The sequence below is a fragment of the Onthophagus taurus genome, chromosome 5, assembly GCF_036711975.1.
Source record: "Onthophagus taurus isolate NC chromosome 5, IU_Otau_3.0, whole genome shotgun sequence".
In the NCBI taxonomy this organism is placed as follows: domain Eukaryota; kingdom Metazoa; phylum Arthropoda; class Insecta; order Coleoptera; family Scarabaeidae; genus Onthophagus; species Onthophagus taurus.
The window spans coordinates 14,008,965-14,032,747 of record NC_091970.1 but is presented as its reverse complement, the minus strand read 5'-3'; positions in this window follow the sequence as shown (position 1 = coordinate 14,032,747).

Here is a 23,783-nt window from a genome sequence, read left to right as displayed (position 1 = left end):
TGATAGAAAGTTCAAACATGGCTCAGAACGGCGTATAACGTCATAATATCACGTTTTGGGCACATTTGGATTTTTATCTATAACATGCTCCAAGATGTCATTTGGCCCCTGAAAATCACAAATATGGTCACCAAAATTATCGGAACCAAAAGTGATAGAAAGTTCAAACATGGCTCAGAACGGCGTATAACGTCATAATATCACGTTTTGGGCACATTTTGTTTTTTATCTCCAACACGCTTCAAGATGTCATTTGGCGCCTGAATATCACAAATATGGTCAACAGAATTATCGGAACCAAAAGTGATAGAAAGTTCAAACATGGCTCAGAACGGCGTATAACGTCATAATATCACGTTTTGGGCACATTTTGTTTTTTATCTCCAACATGCTCCAAGATGTCATTTGGCCCCTGAATATCACATATATGGTCAACAGAATTATCGGAACCAAAAGTGATAGAAAGTTCAAACATGTCTCAGAACGACGTATAACGTCATAATATCACGTTTTGGGCGCATTTTGTTTTTTATCTAAAACATGCTCCAATATGTCATTTGGCCCCTGAATATCACATATATGGTCAACAGAATTATCGGAACCAAAAGTGATAGAAAGTTCAAACATGGCTCAGAACGGCGTATAACGTCATAATATCACATTTTTGGCACATTTTGTTTTTTATCTCCAACATGCTCCAAGATGTCATTTGGCCCCTGAATATCACAAATATGGTCACCAGAATTATCGGAACCAAAAGTGATAGAAAGTTCAAACATTGCTCAGAACGGCGTATAACGTCATAATATCACGTTTTGGGCACATATGGATTTTTATCTCCAACATGCTCCAAGATGTCATTTGGCGCCTGAATATCACAAATATGGCCAACAGAATTATCGTAACCAAAAGTGATAGAAAGTTCAAACATGGCTCAGAACGGCGTATAACGTCATAATATCACGTTTTGGGAACATTTTGTTTTTTATCTCCAACATGCTCCAAGATGTCATTTGGCGCCAGAATATCACAAATATGGCCAACAGAATTATCGGAACCAAAAGTGATAGAAAGTTCAAACATGGCTCAGAACGGCGTATAACGTCATAATATCACGGTTTGGGCACATTTGGATTTTTATCTCCAACATGCTCCAAGATGTCATTTGGCGCCTGAATATCACAAATATGATCAACAGAATTATCGGAACCAAAAGTGATAGAAAGTTCAAACATGGCTCAGAACGGCGTATAACGTCATAATATCACGTTTTGGGCACATTTTGTTTTTTATCTCCAACATGCTCCAAGATGTCATTTGGCCCCTGAATATCACATATATGGTCAACAGAATTATCGGAACCAAAAGTGATAGAAAGTTCAAACATGGCTCAGAACGGCGTATAACGTCATAATATCACGTATTGGGCACATTTTGTTTTTTATCTCTAACATGCTCCAATGTGACATTTGGCCCCTGAATATTGCAAATATGGCCAACAGAATTATCGGAACCAAAAGTGATAGAAAGTTCAAACATGGCTCAGAACGGCGTATAACGTCATAATATCACGTTTTGGGCACATTTTGTTTTTTATCTCCAACACGCTCCAAGATGTCATTTGGCCCCTGAATATCACAAATATGGCCAACAGAATTATCGTAACCAAAAGTGATAGAAAGTTCAAACATGGCTCAGAACGGCGTATAACGTCATAATATCACGTTTTGGGAACATTTTGTTTTTTATCTCCAACATGCTCCAAGATGTCATTTGGCGCCAGAATATCACAAATATGGCCAACAGAATTATCGGAACCAAAAGTGATAGAAAGTTCAAACATGGCTCAGAACGGCGTATAACGTCATAATATCACGGTTTGGGCACATTTGGATTTTTATCTCCAACATGCTCCAAGATGTCATTTGGCGCCTGAATATCACAAATATGATCAACAGAATTATCGGAACCAAAAGTGATAGAAAGTTCAAACATGGCTCAGAACGGCGTATAACGTCATAATATCACGTTTTGGGCACATTTTGTTTTTTATCTCCAACATGCTCCAAGATGTCATTTGGCCCCTGAATATCACATATATGGTCAACAGAATTATCGGAACCAAAAGTGATAGAAAGTTCAAACATGGCTCAGAACGGCGTATAACGTCATAATATCACGTATTGGGCACATTTTGTTTTTTATCTCTAACATGCTCCAATGTGACATTTGGCCCCTGAATATTGCAAATATGGCCAACAGAATTATCGGAACCAAAAGTGATAGAAAGTTCAAACATGGCTCAGAACGGCGTATAACGTCATAATATCACGTTTTGGGCACATTTTGTTTTTTATCTCCAACACGCTCCAAGATGTCATTTGGCGCCTGAATATCACAAATATGGTCAACAGAATTATCGGAACCAAAAGTGATAGAAAGTTCAAACATGGCTCAGAACGGCGTATAACGTCATAATATCACGTTTTGGGCACATTTGGATTTTTATCTCCAACATGCTCCAAGATGTCATTTGGCGCCTGGATATCACAAATATGGCCAACAGAATTATCGGAACCAAAAGTGATAGAAAGTTCAAACATGGCTCAGAACGGCGTATAACGTCATAATATCACGTATTGGGCACATTTTGTTTTTTATCTCCAACATGCTCCAATGTGACATTTGGCCTCTGAATATCGCAAACATGGCCAACAGAATTATCGGAACCAAAAGTGATAGAAAGTTCAAACATGGCTCAGAACGGCGTATAACGTCATAATATCACGTTTTGGGCACATTTTGTTTTTTATCTCCAACATGCTCCAAGATGTCATTTGGCGCCTGAATATCACAAATATGGTCAACATTATCGGAACCAAAAGTGATAGAAAGTTCAAACATGGCTCAGAACGGCGTATAACGTCATAATATCACGTTTTGGGCACATTTGGATTTTTATCTCCAACATGCTCCAAGATGTCATTTGGCGCCTGGATATCACAAATATGGCCAACAGAATTATCGGAACCAAAAGTGATAGAAAGTTCAAACATGGCTCAGAACGGCGTATAACGTCATAATATCACGTATTGGGCACATTTTGTTTTTTATCTCCAACATGCTCCAATGTGACATTTGGCCTCTGAATATCGCAAACATGGCCAACAGAATTATCGGAACCAAAAGTGATAGAAAGTTCAAACATGGCTCAGAACGGCGTATAACGTCATAATATCACGTTTTGGGCACATTTTGTTTTTTATCTCCAACATGCTCCAAGATGTCATTTGGCGCCTGAATATCACAAATATGGTCAACATTATCGGAACCAAAAGTGATAGAAAGTTCAAACATGGCTCAGAACGGCGTATAACGTCATAATATCATGTTTTGGGCACATTTTGTTTTTTATCTCCAACATGCTCCAAGATGTCATTTGGCCCCTGAATATCACAAATATGGTCAACAGAATTATCGGAACCAAAAGTGATAGAAAGTTCAAACATGGCTCAGAACGGCGTATAACATCATAATATCACGTTTTGGGCACATTTTGTTTTTTATCTCCAACATGCTCCAAGATGTCATTTGGCCCCTGAATATCGCAAATATGGTCAACAGAATTATCGGAACCAAAAGTGATAGAAAGTTCAAACATGGCTCAGAACGGCGTATAACGTCATAATATCACGTATTGGGCACATTTTGTTTTTTATCTCTAACATGCTCCAATGTGACATTTGGCCCCTGAATATCGCAAATATGGCCAACAGAATTATCGGAACCAAAAGTGATAGAAAGTTCAAACATGTCTCAGAACGGCGTATAACGTCATAATATCACGTTTTGGGCACATTTTGTTTTTTATCTCCAACATGCTCCAAGATGTCATTTGGCCCCTGAATATCACAAATATGGTCAACAGAATTATCGGAACCAAAAGTGATAGAAAGTTCAAACATGGCTCAGAACGGCGTATAACGTCATAATATCACGTTTTGGGCACATTTTGTTTTTTATCTCCAACATGCTCCAAGATGTCATTTGGCCCCTGAATATCACAAATATAGTCACCAGAATTATCGGAACCAAAAGTGATAGAAAGTTCAAACATTGCTCAGAACGGCGTATAACGTCATAATATCACGTTTTGGGCACACTTGGATTTTTATCTCCAACATGCTCCAAGATGTCATTTGGCCCCTGAAAATCACAAATATGGTCACCAGAATTATCGGAACCAAAAGTGATAGAAAATTCAAACATGGCTCAGAACGGCGTATAACGTCATAATATCACGTTTTGGGCACATTTTGTTTTTTATCTCCAACATGCTCCAAGATGTCATTTGGCGCCTGAATATCACAAATATGGCCAACAGAATTATCGGAACCAAAAGTGATAGAAAGTTCAAACATTCTCAGAACGGCGTATAACGTCATAATATCACGTTTTGGGCACATTTTGTTTTTTATCTCCAACATGCTCCAAGATGTCATTTGGCCCCTGAATATCACAAATATGGTCACCAGAATTATCGGAACCAAAAGTGATAGAAAGTTCAAACATGGCTCAGAACGGCGTATAACGTCATAATATCACGTTTTGGGCACATTTTGTTTTTTATCTCCAACATGCTCCAAGATGTCATTTGGCGCCTGAATATCACAAATATGGTCAACAGAATTATCGGAACCAAAAGTGATAGAAAGTTCAAACATGGCTCAGAACGGCGTATAACGTCATAATATCACGTTTTGGGCACATTTTGTTTTTTATCTCCAACATGCTCCAAGATGTCATTTGGCCCCTGAATATCGCAAATATGGTCAACAAAATTATCGGAACCAAAAGTGATAGAAAGTTCAAACATGGCTCAGAACGGCGTATAACGTCATAATATCACGTATTGGGCACATTTTGTTTTTTATCTCTAACATGCTCCAATGTGACATTTGGCCCCTGAATATCGCAAATATGGCCAACAGAATTATCGGAACCAAAAGTGATAGAAAGTTCAAACATGTCTCAGAACGGCGTATAACGTCATAATATCACGTTTTGGGCACATTTTGTTTTTTATCTCCAACATGCTCCAAGATGTCATTTGGCGCCTGAATATCACAAATATGGTCAACAGAATTACCGGAACCAAAAGTGATAGAAAGTTCAAACATGGCTCAGAACGGCGTATAACGTCATAATATCACGTTTTGGCCACATTTGGATTTTTATCTCCAACATGCTCCAAGATGTCATTTGGCCCCTGAATATCACAAATATGGCCAACAGAATTATCGGAACCAAAAGTGATAGAAAGTTCAAACATGGCTCAGAGCGGCGTATAACGTCATAATATCACGTTTTGGGCACATTTTGTTTTTTATCTACAACACGCTCCAAGATGTCATTTGGCGCCTGAATATCACAAATCTGGTCAACAGAATTATCGGAACCAAAAGTGATAGAAAGTTCAAACATGGCTCAGAACGGCGTATAACGTCATAATATCACGTTTTGGGCACATTTGGATTTTTATCTCCAACACGCTCCAAGATGTCATTTGGCGCCTGAATATCACAAATCTGGTCAACAGAATTATCGGAACCAAAAGTGATAGAAAGTTCAAACATGGCTCAGAACGGCGTATAACGTCATAATATCACGTTTTGGGCACATTTTGTTTTTTATCTCCAACACGCTCCAAGATGTCATTTGGCGCCTGAATATCACAAATATGGTCAACAGAATTATCGGAACCAAAAGTGATAGAAAGTTCAAACATGTCTCAGAACGACGTATAACGTCATAATATCACGTTTTGGGCGCATTTTGTTTTTTATCTAAAACATGCTCCAATATGTCATTTGGCCCCTGAATATCACATATATGGTCACCAAAATTATCGGAACCAAAAGTGATAGAAAATTCAAACATGGCTCAGAACGGCGTATAACGTCATAATATCACGTTTTGGGCACATTTGGATTTTTATCTCCAACATGCTCCAAGATGTCATTTGGCCCCTGAATATCACAAATATGGCCAACAGAATTATCGGAACCAAAAGTGATAGAAAGTTCAAACATGGCTCAGAACGGCGTATAACGTCATAATATCACGTTTTGGGCACATTTTGTTTTTTATCTCCAACACGCTCCAAGATGTCATTTGGCGCCTGAATATCACAAATATGGTCAACAGAATTATCGGAACCAAAAGTGATAGAAAGTTCAAACATGGCTCAGAGCGGCGTATAACGTCATAATATCACGTTTTGGGCACATTTTGTTTTTTATCTCCAACACGCTTCAAGATGTCATTTGGCGCCTGAATATCACAAATATGGTCAACAGAATTATCGGAACCAAAAGTGATAGAAAGTTCAAACATGGCTCAGAACGGCGTATAACGTCATAATATCACGTTTTGGGCACATTTGGATTTTTATCTCAACATGCTCCAAGATGTCATTTGGCCCCTGAATATCACATATATGGTCAACAGAATTATCGGAACCAAAAGTGATAGAAAGTTCAAACATGTCTCAGAACGACGTATAACGTCATAATATCACGTTTTGGGCGCATTTTGTTTTTTATCTAAAACATGCTCCAATATGTCATTTGGCCCCTGAATATCACATATATGGTCACCAAAATTATCGGAACCAAAAGTGATAGAAAATTCAAACATGGCTCAGAACGGCGTATAACGTCATAATATCACGTTTTGGGCACATTTGGATTTTTATCTCCAACATGCTCCAAGATGTCATTTGGCCCCTGATAATCACAAATATGGCCAACAGAATTATCGGAACCAAAAGTGATAGAAAGTTCAAACATGGCTCAGAACGGCGTATAACGTCATAATATCACGTTTTGGGCACATTTTGTTTTTTATCTCCAACACGCTCCAAGATGTCATTTGGCGCCTGAATATCACAAATATGGTCAACAGAATTATCGGAACCAAAAGTGATAGAAAGTTCAAACATGGCTCAGAACGGCGTATAACGTCATAATATCACGTATTGGGCACATTTTGTTTTTTATCACCAACATGCTCCAAGATGTCATTTGGCCCCTGAATATCACAAATATGGTCACCAGAATTATCGGAACCAAAAGTGATAGAAAATTCAAACATGGCTCAGAACGGCGTATACCGTCATAATATCACGTATTGGGCACATTTTGTTTTTTATCTCCAACATGCTCCAAGATGTCATTTGGCGCCTGAATATCACAAATATGGTCAACAGAATTATCGGAACCAAAAGTGATAGAAAGTTCAAACATGGCTCAGAACGGCGTATAACGTCATAATATCACGTTTTGGGCACATTTTGTTTTTTATCTCCAACACGCTTCAAGATTTCAGTTGGCCCCTGAATATCACAAATATGGTCACCAGAATTATCGGAACCAAAAGTGATAGAAAGTTCAAACATTGCTCAGAACGGCGTATAACGTCATAATATCACGTTTTGGGCACATTTGGATTTTTATCTCCAACATGCTCCAAGATGTCATTTGGACCCTGAATATCACAAATATGGTCAACAGAATTATCGGAACCAAAAGTGATAGAAAGTTCAAACATGTCTCAGAACGACGTATAACGTCATAATATCACGTTTTGGGCGCATTTTGTTTTTTATCTAAAACATGCTCCAATATGTCATTTGGCCCCTGAATATCACATATATGGTCACCAAAATTATCGGAACCAAAAGTGATAGAAAATTCAAACATGGCTCAGAACGGCGTATAACGTCATAATATCACGTTTTGGGCACATTTGGATTTTTATCTCCAACATGCTCCAAGATGTCATTTGGCCCCTGATAATCACAAATATGGCCAACAGAATTATCGGAACCAAAAGTGATAGAAAGTTCAAACATTGCTCAGAACGGCGTATAACGTCATAATATCACGTTTTGGGCACATTTTGTTTTTTATCTCCAACACGCTCCAAGATGTCATTTGGCGCCTGAATATCACAAATATGGTCAACAGAATTATCGGAACCAAAAGTGATAGAAAGTTCAAACATGGCTCAGACCGGCGTATAACGTCATAATATCACGTTTTGGGCACATTTTGTTTTTTATCTCCAACACGCTTCAAGATGTCATTTGGCCCCTGAATATCACAAATATGGCCAACAGAATTATCGGAACCAAAAGTGATAGAGAGTTCAAACATGGCTCAGAACGGCGTATAACGTCATAATATCACGTTTTGGGCACATTTTGTTTTTTATCTCCAACATGCTCCAAGATGTCATTTGGCCCCTAAATATCACAAATATGGTCAACAGAATTATTGGAACCAAAAGTGATAGAAAGTTCAAACATGGCTCAGAACGGCGTATAACGTCATAATATCACGTATTGGGCACATTTTGTTTTTTATCACCAACATGCTCCAAGATGTCATTTGGCCCCTGAATATCACAAATATGGTCACCAGAATTATCGGAACCAAAAGTGATAGAAAATTCAAACATGGCTCAGAACGGCGTATACCGTCATAATATCACGTATTGGGCACATTTTGTTTTTTATCTCCAACATGCTCCAAGATGTCATTTGGCGCCTGAATATCACAAATATGGTCAACAGAATTATCGGAACCAAAAGTGATAGAAAGTTCAAACATGGCTCAGAACGGCGTATAACGTCATAATATCACGTTTTGGGCACATTTTGTTTTTTATCTCCAACACGCTTCAAGATTTCAGTTGGCCCCTGAATATCACATATATGGTCACCAAAATTATCGGAACCAAAAGTGATAGAAAATTCAAACATGGCTCAGAACGGCGTATAACGTCATAATATCACGTTTTGGGCACATTTGGATTTTTATCTCCAACATGCTCCAAGATGTCATTTGGCCCCTGATAATCACAAATATGGCCAACAGAATTATCGGAACCAAAAGTGATAGAAAGTTCAAACATGGCTCAGAACGGCGTATAACGTCATAATATCACGTTTTGGGCACATTTTGTTTTTTATCTCCAACACGCTCCAAGATGTCATTTGGCGCCTGAATATCACAAATATGGTCAACAGAATTATCGGAACCAAAAGTGATAGAAAGTTCAAACATGGCTCAGACCGGCGTATAACGTCATAATATCACGTTTTGGGCACATTTTGTTTTTTATCTCCAACACGCTTCAAGATGTCATTTGGCGCCTGAATATCACAAATATGGTCAACAGAATTATCGGAACCAAAAGTGATAGAAAGTTCAAACATGGCTCAGAACGGCGTATAACGTCATAATATCACGTTTTGGGCACATTTGGATTTTTATCTCAACATGCTACAAGATGTCATTTGGCCCCTGAATATCACATATATGGTCAACAGAATTATCGGAACCAAAAGTGATAGAAAGTTCAAACATGTCTCAGAACGACGTATAACGTCATAATATCACGTTTTGGGCGCATTTTGCTTTTTATCTAAAACATGCTTCAATATGTCATTTGGCCCCTGAATATCACATATATGGTCACCAAAATTATCGGAACCAAAAGTGATAGAAAATTCAATCATGGCTCAGAACGACGTATAACGTCATAATATCACGTTTTGGGCTCATTTGGATTTTTATCACCAACATGCTCCAAGATGTCATTTGGCCCCTGAATATCACAAATATGGCCAACAGAATTATCGGAACCAAAAGTGATAGAAAGTTCAAACGTGGCTCAGAACGGCGTATAACGTCATAATATCACGTTTTGGGCACATTTTGTTTTTTATCTCCAACACGCTCCAAGATGTCATTTGGCGCCTGAATATCACAAATATGGTCAACAGAATTATCGGAACCAAAAGTGATAGAAAGTTCAAACATGTCTCAGAACGACGTATAACGTCATAATATCACGTTTTGGGCACATTTTGTTTTTTATCTCCAACACGCTCCAAGATGTCATTTGGCGCCTGAATATCACAAATCTGGTCAACAGAATTATCGGAACCAAAAGTGATAGAAAGTTCAAACATGGCTCAGAGCGGCGTATAACGTCATAATATCACGTTTTGGGCACATTTTGTTTTTTATCTCCAACACGCTTCAAGATGTCATTTGGCGCCTGAATATCACAAATATGGTCAACAGAATTATCGGAACCAAAAGTGATAGAAAGTTCAAACATGGCTCAGAACGGCGTATAACGTCATAATATCACGTTTTGGGCACATTTTGTTTTTTATCTCCAACACGCTTCAAGATGTCATTTGGCGCCTGAATATCACAAATATGGTCAACAGAATTATCGGAACCAAAAGTGATAGAAAGTTCAAACATGGCTCAGAACGGCGTATAACGTCATAATATCACGTTTTGGGCACATTTGGATTTTTATCTCAACATGCTACAAGATGTCATTTGGCCCCTGAATATCACATATATGGTCAACAGAATTATCGGAACCAAAAGTGATAGAAAGTTCAAACATGTCTCAGAACGACGTATAACGTCATAATATCACGTTTTGGGCGCATTTTGCTTTTTATCTAAAACATGCTTCAATATGTCATTTGGCCCCTGAATATCACATATATGGTCACCAAAATTATCGGAACCAAAAGTGATAGAAAATTCAATCATGGCTCAGAACGACGTATAACGTCATAATATCACGTTTTGGGCACATTTGGATTTTTATCACCAACATGCTCCAAGATGTCATTTGGCCCCTGAATATCACAAATATGGCCAACAGAATTATCGGAACCAAAAGTGATAGAAAGTTCAAACGTGGCTCAGAACGGCGTATAACGTCATAATATCACGTTTTGGGCACATTTTGTTTTTTATCTCCAACACGCTCCAAGATGTCATTTGGCGCCTGAATATCACAAATATGGTCAACAGAATTATCGGAACCAAAAGCGATAGAGAGTTCAAACATGGCTCAGAACGGCGTATAACGTCATAATATCACGTTTTGGGCACATTTTGTTTTTTATCTCCAACACGCTCCAAGATGTCATTTGGCGCCTGAATATCACAAATCTGGTCAACAGAATTATCGGAACCAAAAGTGATAGAAAGTTCAAACATGGCTCAGAACGGCGTATAACGTCATAATATCACCTTTTGGGCACATTTTGTTTTTTATCTCCAACACGCTCCAAGATGTCATTTGGCGCCTGAATATCACAAATATGGTCAACAGAATTATCGGAACCAAAAGTGATAGAAAGTTCAAACATGTCTCAGAACGACGTATAACGTCATAATATCACGTTTTGGGCGCATTTTGTTTTTTATCTAAAACATGCTCCAATATGTCATTTGGCCCCTGAATATCACATATATGGTCACCAAAATTATCGGAACCAAAAGTGATAGAAAATTCAAACATGGCTCAGAACGGCGTATAACGTCATAATATCACGTTTTGGGCACATTTGGATTTTTATCTCCAACATGCTCCAAGATGTCATTTGGCCCCTGAATATCACAAATATGGCCAACAGAATTATCGGAACCAAAAGTGATAGAGAGTTCAAACATGGCTCAGAACGGCGTATAACGTCATAATATCACGTTTTGGGCACATTTTGTTTTTTATCTCCAACATGCTCCAAGATGTCATTTGGCCCCTGAATATCACAAATATGGTCAACAGAATTATTGGAACCAAAAGTGATAGAAAGTTCAAACATGGCTCAGAACGGCGTATAACGTCATAATATCACGTATTGGGCACATTTTGTTTTTTATCACCAACATGCTCCAAGATGTCATTTGGCCCCTGAATATCACAAATATGGTCACCAGAATTATCGGAACCAAAAGTGATAGAAAATTCAAACATGGCTCAGAACGGCGTATAACGTCATAATATCACGTATTGGGCACATTTTGTTTTTTATCTCCAACATGCTCCAAGATGTTATTTGGCGCCTGAATATCACAAATATGGTCAACAGAATTACCGGAACCAAAAGTGATAGAAAGTTCAAACATGGCTCAGAACGGCGTATAACGTCATAATATCACGTTTTGGGCACATTTTGTTTTTTATCTCCAACATGCTCCAAGATGTCATTTGGCCCCTGAATATCGCAAATATGGTCAACAGAATTATCGGAACCAAAAGTGATAGAAAGTTCAAACATGGCTCAGAACGGCGTATAACGTCATAATATCACGTATTGGGCACATTTTGTTTTTTATCTCCAACACGCTCCAAGATGTCATTTGGCGCCTGAATATCACAAATATGGTCAACAGAATTATCGGAACCAAAAGTGATAGAAAGTTCAAACATGTCTCAGAACGACGTATAACGTCATAATATCACGTTTTGGGCACATTTTGTTTTTTATCTCCAACACGCTCCAAGATGTCATTTGGCGCCTGAATATCACAAATCTGGTCAACAGAATTATCGGAACCAAAAGTGATAGAAAGTTCAAACATGGCTCAGAACGGCGTATAACGTCATAATATCACCTTTTGGGCACATTTTGTTTTTTATCTCCAACACGCTCCAAGATGTCATTTGGCGCCTGAATATCACAAATATGGTCAACAGAATTATCGGAACCAAAAGTGATAGAAAGTTCAAACATGGCTCAGAACGGCGTATAACGTCATAATATCACCTTTTGGGCACATTTTGTTTTTTATCTCCAACACGCTCCAAGATGTCATTTGGCGCCTGAATATCACAAATGTGGTCAACAGAATTATCGGAACCAAAAGTGATAGAAAGTTCAAACATGTCTCAGAACGACGTATAACGTCATAATATCACGTTTTGGGCGCATTTTGTTTTTTATCTAAAACATGCTCCAATATGTCATTTGGCCCCTGAATATCACATATATGGTCACCAAAATTATCGGAACCAAAAGTGATAGAAAATTCAAACATGGCTCAGAACGGCGTATAACGTCATAATATCACGTTTTGGGCACATTTGGATTTTTATCTCCAACATGCTCCAAGATGTCATTTGGCCCCTGAATATCACAAATATGGCCAACAGAATTATCGGAACCAAAAGTGATAGAAAGTTCAAACATGGCTCAGAACGGCGTATAACGTCATAATATCACGTTTTGGGCACATTTTGTTTTTTATCTCCAACACGCTCCAAGATGTCATTTGGCGCCTGAATATCACAAATATGGTCAACAGAATTATCGGAACCAAAAGTGATAGAAAGTTCAAACATGGCTCAGAGCGGCGTATAACGTCATAATATCACGTTTTGGGCACATTTTGTTTTTTATCTCCAACACGCTTCAAGATGTCATTTGGCGCCTGAATATCACAAATATGGTCAACAGAATTATCGGAACCAAAAGTGATAGAAAGTTCAAACATGGCTCAGAACGGCGTATAACGTCATAATATCACGTTTTGGGCACATTTGGATTTTTATCTCAACATGCTACAAGATGTCATTTGGCCCCTGAATATCACATATATGGTCAACAGAATTATCGGAACCAAAAGTGATAGAAAGTTCAAACATGTCTCAGAACGACGTATAACGTCATAATATCACATTTTGGGCGCATTTTGCTTTTTATCTAAAACATGCTTCAATATGTCATTTGACCCCTGAATATCACATATATGGTCACCAAAATTATCGGAACCAAAAGTGATAGAAAATTCAATCATGGCTCAGAACGACGTATAACGTCATAATATCACGTTTTGGGCACATTTGGATTTTTATAACCAACATGCTCCAAGATGTCATTTGGCCCCTGAATATCACAAATATGGCCAACAGAATTATCGGAACCAAAAGTGATAGAAAGTTCAAACGTGGCTCAGAACGGCGTATAACGTCATAATATCACGTTTTGGGCACATTTTGTTTTTTATCTCCAACACGCTCCAAGATGTCATTTGGCGCCTGAATATCACAAATATGGTCAACAGAATTATCGGAACCAAAAGCGATAGAGAGTTCAAACATGGCTCAGAACGGCGTATAACGTCATAATATCACGTTTTGGGCACATTTTGTTTTTTATCTCCAACACGCTCCAAGATGTCATTTGGCGCCTGAATATCACAAATCTGGTCAACAGAATTATCGGAACCAAAAGTGATAGAAAGTTCAAACATGGCTCAGAACGGCGTATAACGTCATAATATCACCTTTTGGGCACATTTTGTTTTTTATCTCCAACACGCTCCAAGATGTCATTTGGCGCCTGAATATCACAAATATGGTCAACAGAATTATCGGAACCAAAAGTGATAGAAAGTTCAAACATGTCTCAGAACGACGTATAACGTCATAATATCACGTTTTGGGCGCATTTTGTTTTTTATCTAAAACATGCTCCAATATGTCATTTGGCCCCTGAATATCACATATATGGTCACCAAAATTATCGGAACCAAAAGTGATAGAAAGTTCAAACATGGCTCAGAGCGGCGTATAACGTCATAATATCACGTTTTGGGCACATTTTGTTTTTTATCTCCAACACGCTTCAAGATGTCATTTGGCGCCTGAATATCACAAATATGGTCAACAGAATTATCGGAACCAAAAGTGATAGAAAGTTCAAACATGTCTCAGAACGACGTATAACGTCATAATATCACGTTTTGGGCGCATTTGGATTTTTATCTAAAACATGCTCCGATATGTTATTTGGCCCCTGAATATCACATATATGGCCAACAGAATTATCGGAACCAAAAGTGATAGAGAGTTCAAACATGGCTCAGAACGGCGTATAACGTCATAATATCACGTTTTGGGCACATTTTGTTTTTTATCTCCAACATGCTCCAAGATGTCATTTGGCCCCTGAATATCACAAATATGGTCAACAGAATTATTGGAACCAAAAGTGATAGAAAGTTCAAACATGGCTCAGAACGGCGTATAACGTCATAATATCACGTTTTGGGCACATTTGGATTTTTATCTCAACATGCTCCAAGATGTCATTTGGCCCCTGAATATCACAAATATGGCCAACAGAATTATCGGAACCAAAAGTGATAGAGAGTTCAAACATGGCTCAGAACGGCGTATAACGTCATAATATCACGTTTTGGGCACATTTTGTTTTTTATCTCCAACATGCTCCAAGATGTCATTTGGCCCCTGAATATCACAAATATGGTCAACAGTATCACGTATTGGGCACATTATTATAACAATATCACGTATTGGGCACATTTTGTTTTTTATCACCAACATGCTCCAAGATGTCATTTGGCCCCTGAATATCACAAATATGGTCACCAGAATTATCGGAACCAAAAGTGATAGAAAATTCAAACATGGCTCAGAACGGCGTATAACGTCATAATATCACGTATTGGGCACATTTTGTTTTTTATCTCCAACATGCTCCAAGATGTTATTTGGCGCCTGAATATCACAAATATGGTCAACAGAATTACCGGAACCAAAAGTGATAGAAAGTTCAAACATGGCTCAGAACGGCGTATAACGTCATAATATCACGTTTTGGGCACATTTTGTTTTTTATCTCCAACATGCTACAAGATGTCATTTGGCCCCTGAATATCGCAAATATGGTCAACAGAATTATCGGAACCAAAAGTGATAGAAAGTTCAAACATGGCTCAGAACGGCGCATAACGTCATAATATCACGTATTGGGCACATTTTGTTTTTTATCTCTAACATGCTCCAATGTGACATTTGGCCCCTGAATATCGCAAATATGGCCAACAGAATTATCGGAACCAAAAGTGATAGAAAGTTCAAACATGGCTCAGAACGGCGTATAACCTCATAATATCACGTTTTGGGCACATTTTGTTTTTTATCTCCAACATGCTCCAAGATGTCATTTGGCCCCTGAATATCACAAATACGGTCACCAGAATTATCGGAACCAAAAGTGATAGAAAGTTCAAACATTGCTCAGAACGGCGTATAACGTCATAATATCACGTTTTGGGCACATTTGGATTTTTATCTCAAACATGCTACAAGATGTCATTTGGCCCCTGAATATCACAAATATGGTCAACAGAATTATCGGAACCAAAAGTGATAGAAAGTTCAAACATGGCTCAGAACGGCGTATAACGTCATAATATCACGTTTTGGGCACATTTTGTTTTTATCTCCAACACGCTTCAAGATTTCAGTTGGCCCCTGAATATCACAAATATGGTCACCAGAATTATCGGAACCAAAAGTGATAGAAAGTTCAAACATTGCTCAGAACGGCGTATAACGTCATAATATCACGTTTTGGGCACATTTGGATTTTTATCTCCAACATGCTCCAAGATGTCATTTGGACCCTGAATATCACAAATATGGTCACCAGAATTATCGGAACCAAAAGTGATAGAAAGTTCAAACATGGCTCAGAACGGCGTATAACGTCATAATATCACGTTTTGGGCACATTTTGTTTTTTATCTCCAACACGCTCCAAGATGTCATTTGGCGCCTGAATATCACAAATATGGTCAACAGAATTATCGGAACCAAAAGTGATAGAAAGTTCAAACATGGCTCAGAACGGCGTATAACGTCATAATATCACGTTTTGGGCACATTTTGTTTTTTATCTCCAACACGCTCCAAGATGTCATTTGGCGCCTGAATATCACAAATATGGTCAACAGAATTATCGGAACCAAAAGTGATAGAAAGTTCAAACATGGCTCAGAACGGCGTATAACGTCATGATATCACGTTTTGGGCACATTTTGTTTTTTATCTCCAACACGCTTCAAGATGTCATTTGGCGCCTGAATATCACAAATATGGTCAACAGAATTATCGGAACCAAAAGTGATAGAAAGTTCAAACATTGCTCAGAACGGCGTATAACGTCATAATATCACGTTTTGGGCACATTTTGTTTTTTATCTCCAACACGCTCCAAGATGTCATTTGGCCCCTGAATATCACATATATGGTCAACAGAATTATCGGAACCAAAAGTGATAGAAAGTTCAAACATGGCTCAGAACGGCGTATAACGTCATAATATCACGTTTTGGGCACATTTGGATTTTTATCTCCAACATGCTCCAAGATGTCATTTGGCCCCTGAAAATCACAAATATGGTCACCAAAATTATCGGAACCAAAAGTGATAGAAAGTTCAAACATGGCTCAGAACGGCGTATAACGTCATAATATCACGTTTTGGGCACATTTGGATTTTTATCTCCAACATGCTCCAAGATGTCATTTGGCCCCTGAAAATCACAAATATGGTCACCAAAATTATCGGAACCAAAAGTGATAGAAAATTCAAACATGGCTCAGAACGGCGCATAACGTCATAATATCACGTTTTGGGCACATTTTGTTTTTTATCTCCAACATGCTCCAAGATGTCATTTGGCACCTGAATATCACAAATATGGTCACCAGAATTACCGGAACCAAAAGTGATAGAAAGTTCAAACATGGCTCAGAACGGCGTATAACGTCATAATATCACGTTTTGGGCACATTTGGATTTTTATCTCCAACATGCTTCAAGATGTCATTTGGCCCCTGAATATCACAAATATGGCCAACAGAATTATCGGAACCAAAAGTGATAGAAAGTTCAAACATGGCTCAGAACGGCGTATAACGTCATAATATCACGTTTTGGGCACATTTTGTTTTTTATCTCCAACATGCTCCAAGATGTCATTTGGCGCCTGAATATCACAAATATGGTCAACATTATCGGAACCAAAAGTGATAGAAAGTTCAAACATGGCTCAGAACGGCGTATAACGTCATAATATCACGTTTTGGGCACATTTTGTTTTTTATCTCCAACATGCTCCAAGATGTCATTTGGCCCCTGAATATCACAAATATGGTCACCAGAATTATCGGAACCAAAACTGATAGAAAGTTCAAACATGGCTCAGAACGGCGTATAACCTCATAATATCACGTTTTGGGCACATTTTGTTTTTTATCTCCAACATGCTCCAAGATGTCATTTGGCCCCTGAATATCACAAATATGGTCAACAGAATTATCGGAACCAAAAGTGATAGAAAATTCAAACATGGCTCAGAACGGCGTATAACGTCATAATATCACGTTTTGGGCGCATTTTGTTTTTTATCTAAAACATGCTCCAATATGTCATTTGGCCCCTGAATATCACATATATGGTCAACAGAATTATCGGAACCAAAAGTGATAGAAAGTTCAAACATGGCTCAGAACGGCGTATAACGTCATAATATCACGTTTTGGGCACATTTTGTTTTTTATCTCCAACACGCTTCAAGATGTCATTTGGCGCCTGAATATCACAAATATGGTCAACAGAATTATCGGAACCAAAAGTGATAGAAAGTTCAAACATGGCTCAGAACGGCGTATAACGTCATAATATCACGTTTTGGGCACATTTGGATTTTTATCTCCAACATGCTCCAAGATGTCATTTGGCCCCTGAATATCACAAATATGGCCAACAGATTATCGGAACCAAAAGTGATAGAAATTTCAAACATGACTCAGAACGGCGTATAACGTCATAATATCACGTTTTGGGCACATTTTGTTTTTTATCTCCAACATGCTCCAAGATGTCATTTGGCGCCTGAATATCACAAATATGGTCAACATTATCGGAACCAAAAGTGATAGAAAGTTCAAACATGGCTCAGAACGGCGTATAACGTCATAATATCAGGTTTTGGGCACATTTTGTTTTTTATCTCCAACATGCTCCAAGATGTCATTTGGCCCCTGAATATCGCAAATATGGTCAACAGAATTATCGGAACCAAAAGTGATAGAAAGTTCAAACATGGCTCAGAACGGCGTATAACGTCATAATATCACGTATTGGGCACATTTTGTTTTTTATCTCCAACATGCTCCAAGATGTCATTTGGCCCCTGAATATCGCAAATATGGTCAACAGAATTATCGGAACCAAAAGTGATAGAAAGTTCAAACATGGCTCAGAACGGCGTATAACGTCATAATATCACGTATTGGGCACATTTTGTTTTTTATCTCCAACATGCTCCAAGATGTCATTTGGCCCCTGAATATCACAAATATGGCCAACAGAATTATCGGAACCAAAAGTGATAGAAAGTTCAAACATGGCTCAGAACGGCGCATAACGTCATAATATCACGTTTTGGGCACATTTTGTTTTTTATCTCCAACACGCTCCAAGATGTCATTTGGCGCCTGAATATCACAAATATGGTCAACAGAATTATCGGAACCAAAAGTGATAGAAAGTTCAAACATGGCTCAGAACGGCGTATAACGTCATAATATCACGTTTTGGGCACATTTTGTTTTTTATCTCCAACACGCTTCAAGATGTCATTTGGCGCCTGAATATCACAAATATGGTCAACAGAATTATCGGAACCAAAAGTGATAGAAAGTTCAAACATGGCTCAGAACGGCGTATAACGTCATAATATCACGTTTTGGGCACATTTTGTTTTTTATCTCCAACACGCTCCAAGATGTCATTTGGCGCCTGAATATCACAAATATGGTCAACAGAATTATCGGAACCAAAAGTGATAGAAAGTTCAAACATGGCTCAGAACGGCGTATAACGTCATAATATCACGTTTTGGGCACATTTGGATTTTTATCTCCAACATGCTCCAAGATGTCATTTGGCCCCTGAAAATCACAAATATGGTCACCAAAATTATCGGAACCAAAAGTGATAGAAAATTCAAACATGGCTCAGAACGGCGTATAACGTCATAATATCACGTTTTGGGCACATTTGGATTTTTATCTCCAACATGCTCCAAGATGTCATTTGGCCCCTGAATATCACAAATATGGCCAACAGAATTATCGGAACCAAAAGTGATAGAAAGTTCAAACATGGCTCAGAACGGCGTATAACGTCATAATATCACGTTTTGGGCACATTTTGTTTTTTATCTCCAACACGCTCCAAGATGTCATTTGGCGCCTGAATATCACAAATATGGTCAACAGAATTATCGGAACCAAAAGTGATAGAAAGTTCAAACATGGCTCAGAACGGCATATAAGGTCATAATATCACGTTTTGGGCACATTTTGTTTTTTATCTCCAACACGCTTCAAGATGTCATTTGGCGCCTGAATATCACAAATATGGTCAACAGATTTATCGGAACCAAAAGTGATAGAAAGTTCAAACATGGCTCAGAACGGCGTATAACGTCATAATATCACGTTTTGGGCACATTTTGTTTTTTATCTCCAACATGCTCCAAGATGTCATTTGGCCCCTGAATATCACATATATGGTCAACAGAATTATCGGAACCAAAAGTGATAGAAAGTTCAAACTTGTCTCAGAACGACGTATAACGTCATAATATCACGTTTTGGGCGCATTTTGTTTTTTATCTAAAACATGCTCCAATATGTCATTTGGCCCCTGAATATCACATATATGGTCAACAGAATTATCGGAACCAAAAGTGATAGAAAGTTCAAACATGGCTCAGAACGGCGTATAACGTCATAATATCACGTTTTGGGCACATTTTGTTTTTTATCTCCAACACGCTTCAAGATGTCATTTGGCGCCTGAATATCACAAATATGGTCAACAGAATTATCGGAACCAAAAGTGATAGAAAGTTCAAACATGGCTCAGAACGGCGTATAACGTCATAATATCACGTTTTAGGCACATTTGGATTTTTATCTCCAACATGCTCCAAGATGTCATTTGGCCCCTGAATATCACAAATATGGCCAACAGATTATCGGAACCAAAAGTGATAGAAATTTCAAACATGGCTCAGAACGGCGTATAACGTCATAATATCACGTTTTGGGCACATTTTGTTTTTTATCTCCAACATGCTCCAAGATGTCATTTGGCCCCTGAAAATCACAAATATGGTCACCAAAATTATCGGAACCAAAAGTGATAGAAAATTCAAACATGGCTCAGAACGGCGTATAACGTCATAATATCACGTTTTGGGCACATTTGGATTTTTATCTCCAACATGCTCCAAGATGTCATTTGGCCCCTGAATATCACAAATATGGCCAACAGAATTATCGGAACCAAAAGTGATAGAAAGTTCAAACATGGCTCAGAACGGCGTATAACGTCATAATATCACGTTTTGGGCACATTTTGTTTTTTATCTCCAACATGCTCCAAGATGTCATTTGGCGCCTGAATATCACAAATATGGTCAACATTATCGGAACCAAAAGTGATAGAAAGTTCAAACATGGCTCAGAACGGCGTATAACGTCATAATATCACGTTTTGGGCACATTTTGTTTTTTATCTCCAACATGCTCCAAGATGTCATTTGGCCCCTGAATATCACAAATATGGTCACCAGAATTATCGGAACCAAAACTGATAGAAAGTTCAAACATGGCTCAGAACGGCGTATAACCTCATAATATCACGTTTTGGGCACATTTTGTTTTTTATCTCCAACATGCTCCAAGATGTCATTTGGCGCCTGAATATCACAAATATGGTCAACATTATCGGAACCAAAAGTGATAGAAAGTTCAAACATGGCTCAGAACGGCGTATAACGTCATAATATCACGTTTTGGGCACATTTTGTTTTTTATCTCCAACATGCTCCAAGATGTCATTTGGCCCCTGAATATCACAAATATGGTCACCAGAATTATCGGAACCAAAACTGATAGAAAGTTCAAACATGGCTCAGAACGGCGTATAACCTCATAATATCACGTTTTGGGCACATTTTGTTTTTTATCTCCAACATGCTCCAAGATGTCATTTGGCCCCTGAATATCACAAATATGGTCACCAGAATTATCGGAACCAAAAGTGATAGAAAGTTCAAACATGGCTCAGAACGGCGTATAACGTCATAATATCACGTTTTGGGCGCATTTTGTTTTTTATCTAAAACATGCTCCAATATGTCATTTGGCCCCTGAATATCACATATATGGTCAACAGAATTATCGGAACCAAAAGTGATAGAAAGTTCAAACATGGCTCAGAACGGCGTATAACGTCATAATATCACGTTTTGGGCACATTTTGTTTTCTATCTCCAACATGCTCCAAGATGTCATTTGGCGCCTGAATATCACAAATATGGTCAACAGAATTATCGGAACCAAAAGTGATAGAAAGTTCAAACATGGCTCAGAACGGCGTATAACGTCATAATATCACGTTTTGGGCACATTTTGTTTTTTATCTCCAACATGCTCCAAGATGTCATTTGGCGCCTGAATATCACAAATATGGTCAACATTATCGGAACCAAAAGTGATAGAAAGTTCAAACATGGCTCAGAACGGCGTATAACGTCATAATATCACGTTTTGGGCGCATTTTGTTTTTTATATAAAACATGCTCCAATATGTCATTTGGCCCATGAATATCACATATATGGCAACAGAATTATCGGAACCAAAAGTGATAGAAAGTTCTAACATGTCTCAGAACGACGTGTAACCTCATAATATCACGTTTTGGGCGCATTTTGTTTTTTATATAAAACATGCTCCAATATGTCATTTGGCCCCTGAATATCACATATATGGTCACCAAAATTATCGGAACCAAAAGTGATAGAAAATTCAAACATGGCTCAGAACGGCGTATAACGTCATAATATCACGTTTTGGGCACATTTGGATTTTTATCTCCAACATGCTCCAAGATGTCATTTGGCGCCTGAATATCACAAATATGGTCACCAGAATTATCGGAACCAAAAGTGATAGAAAGTTCAAACATTGCTCAGAACGGCGTATAACGTCATAATATCACGTTTTTGCACATTTTGTTTTTTATCTCCAACACGCTTCAAGATGTCATTTGGCGCCTGAATATCACAAATATGGTCAACAGAATTATCGGAACCAAAAGTGATAGAAAGTTCAAACATGGCTCAGAACGGCGTATAACGTCATAATATCACGTTTTGGGCGCATTTTGTTTTTTATCTAAAACATGCTAGAATATGTCATTTGGCCCCTGAATATCACATATATGGTCAACAGAATTATCGGAACCAAAAGTGATAGAAAGTTCAAACATGGCTCAGAACGGTGTATAACGTCATAATATCATGTTTTGGGCACATTTTGTTTTTTATCTCCAACATGCTTCAAGATGTCATTTGGCGCCTGAATATCACAAATATGGTCAACAGAATTACCGGAACCAAAAGTGATAGAAAGTTCAAACATGGCTCAGAACGGCGTATAACGTCATAATATCACGTTTTGGGCACATTTTGTTTTTTATCTCCAACATGCTCCAATGTGACATTTGGCCCCTGAATATCGCAAATATGGCCAACAGAATTACCGGAACCAAAAGTGATAGAAAGTTCAAACATGGCTCAGAACGGCGTATAACGTCATAATATCACGTTTTGGGCACATTTTGTTTTTTATCTCCAACATGCTCCAAGATGTCATTTGGCCCCTGAATATCACAAATATGGTCACCAGAATTATCGGAACCAAAAGTGATAGAAAGTTCAAACATGGCTCAGAACGGCGTATAACGTCATAATATCACGTACTGGGTACATTTTGTTTTTTATCTCCAACATTCTCCAATGTGACATTTGGCCCCTGAATATCGCAAATATGGCCAACAGAATTATCGGAACCAAAAGTGATAGAAAATTCAAACATGGCTCAGAACGGCGTATAACGTCATAATATCATGTTTTGGGCACATTTTGTTTTTTATCTCCAACACGTTCCAAGATGTCATTTGGCGCCTGAATATCACAAATATGGTCACCAGAAT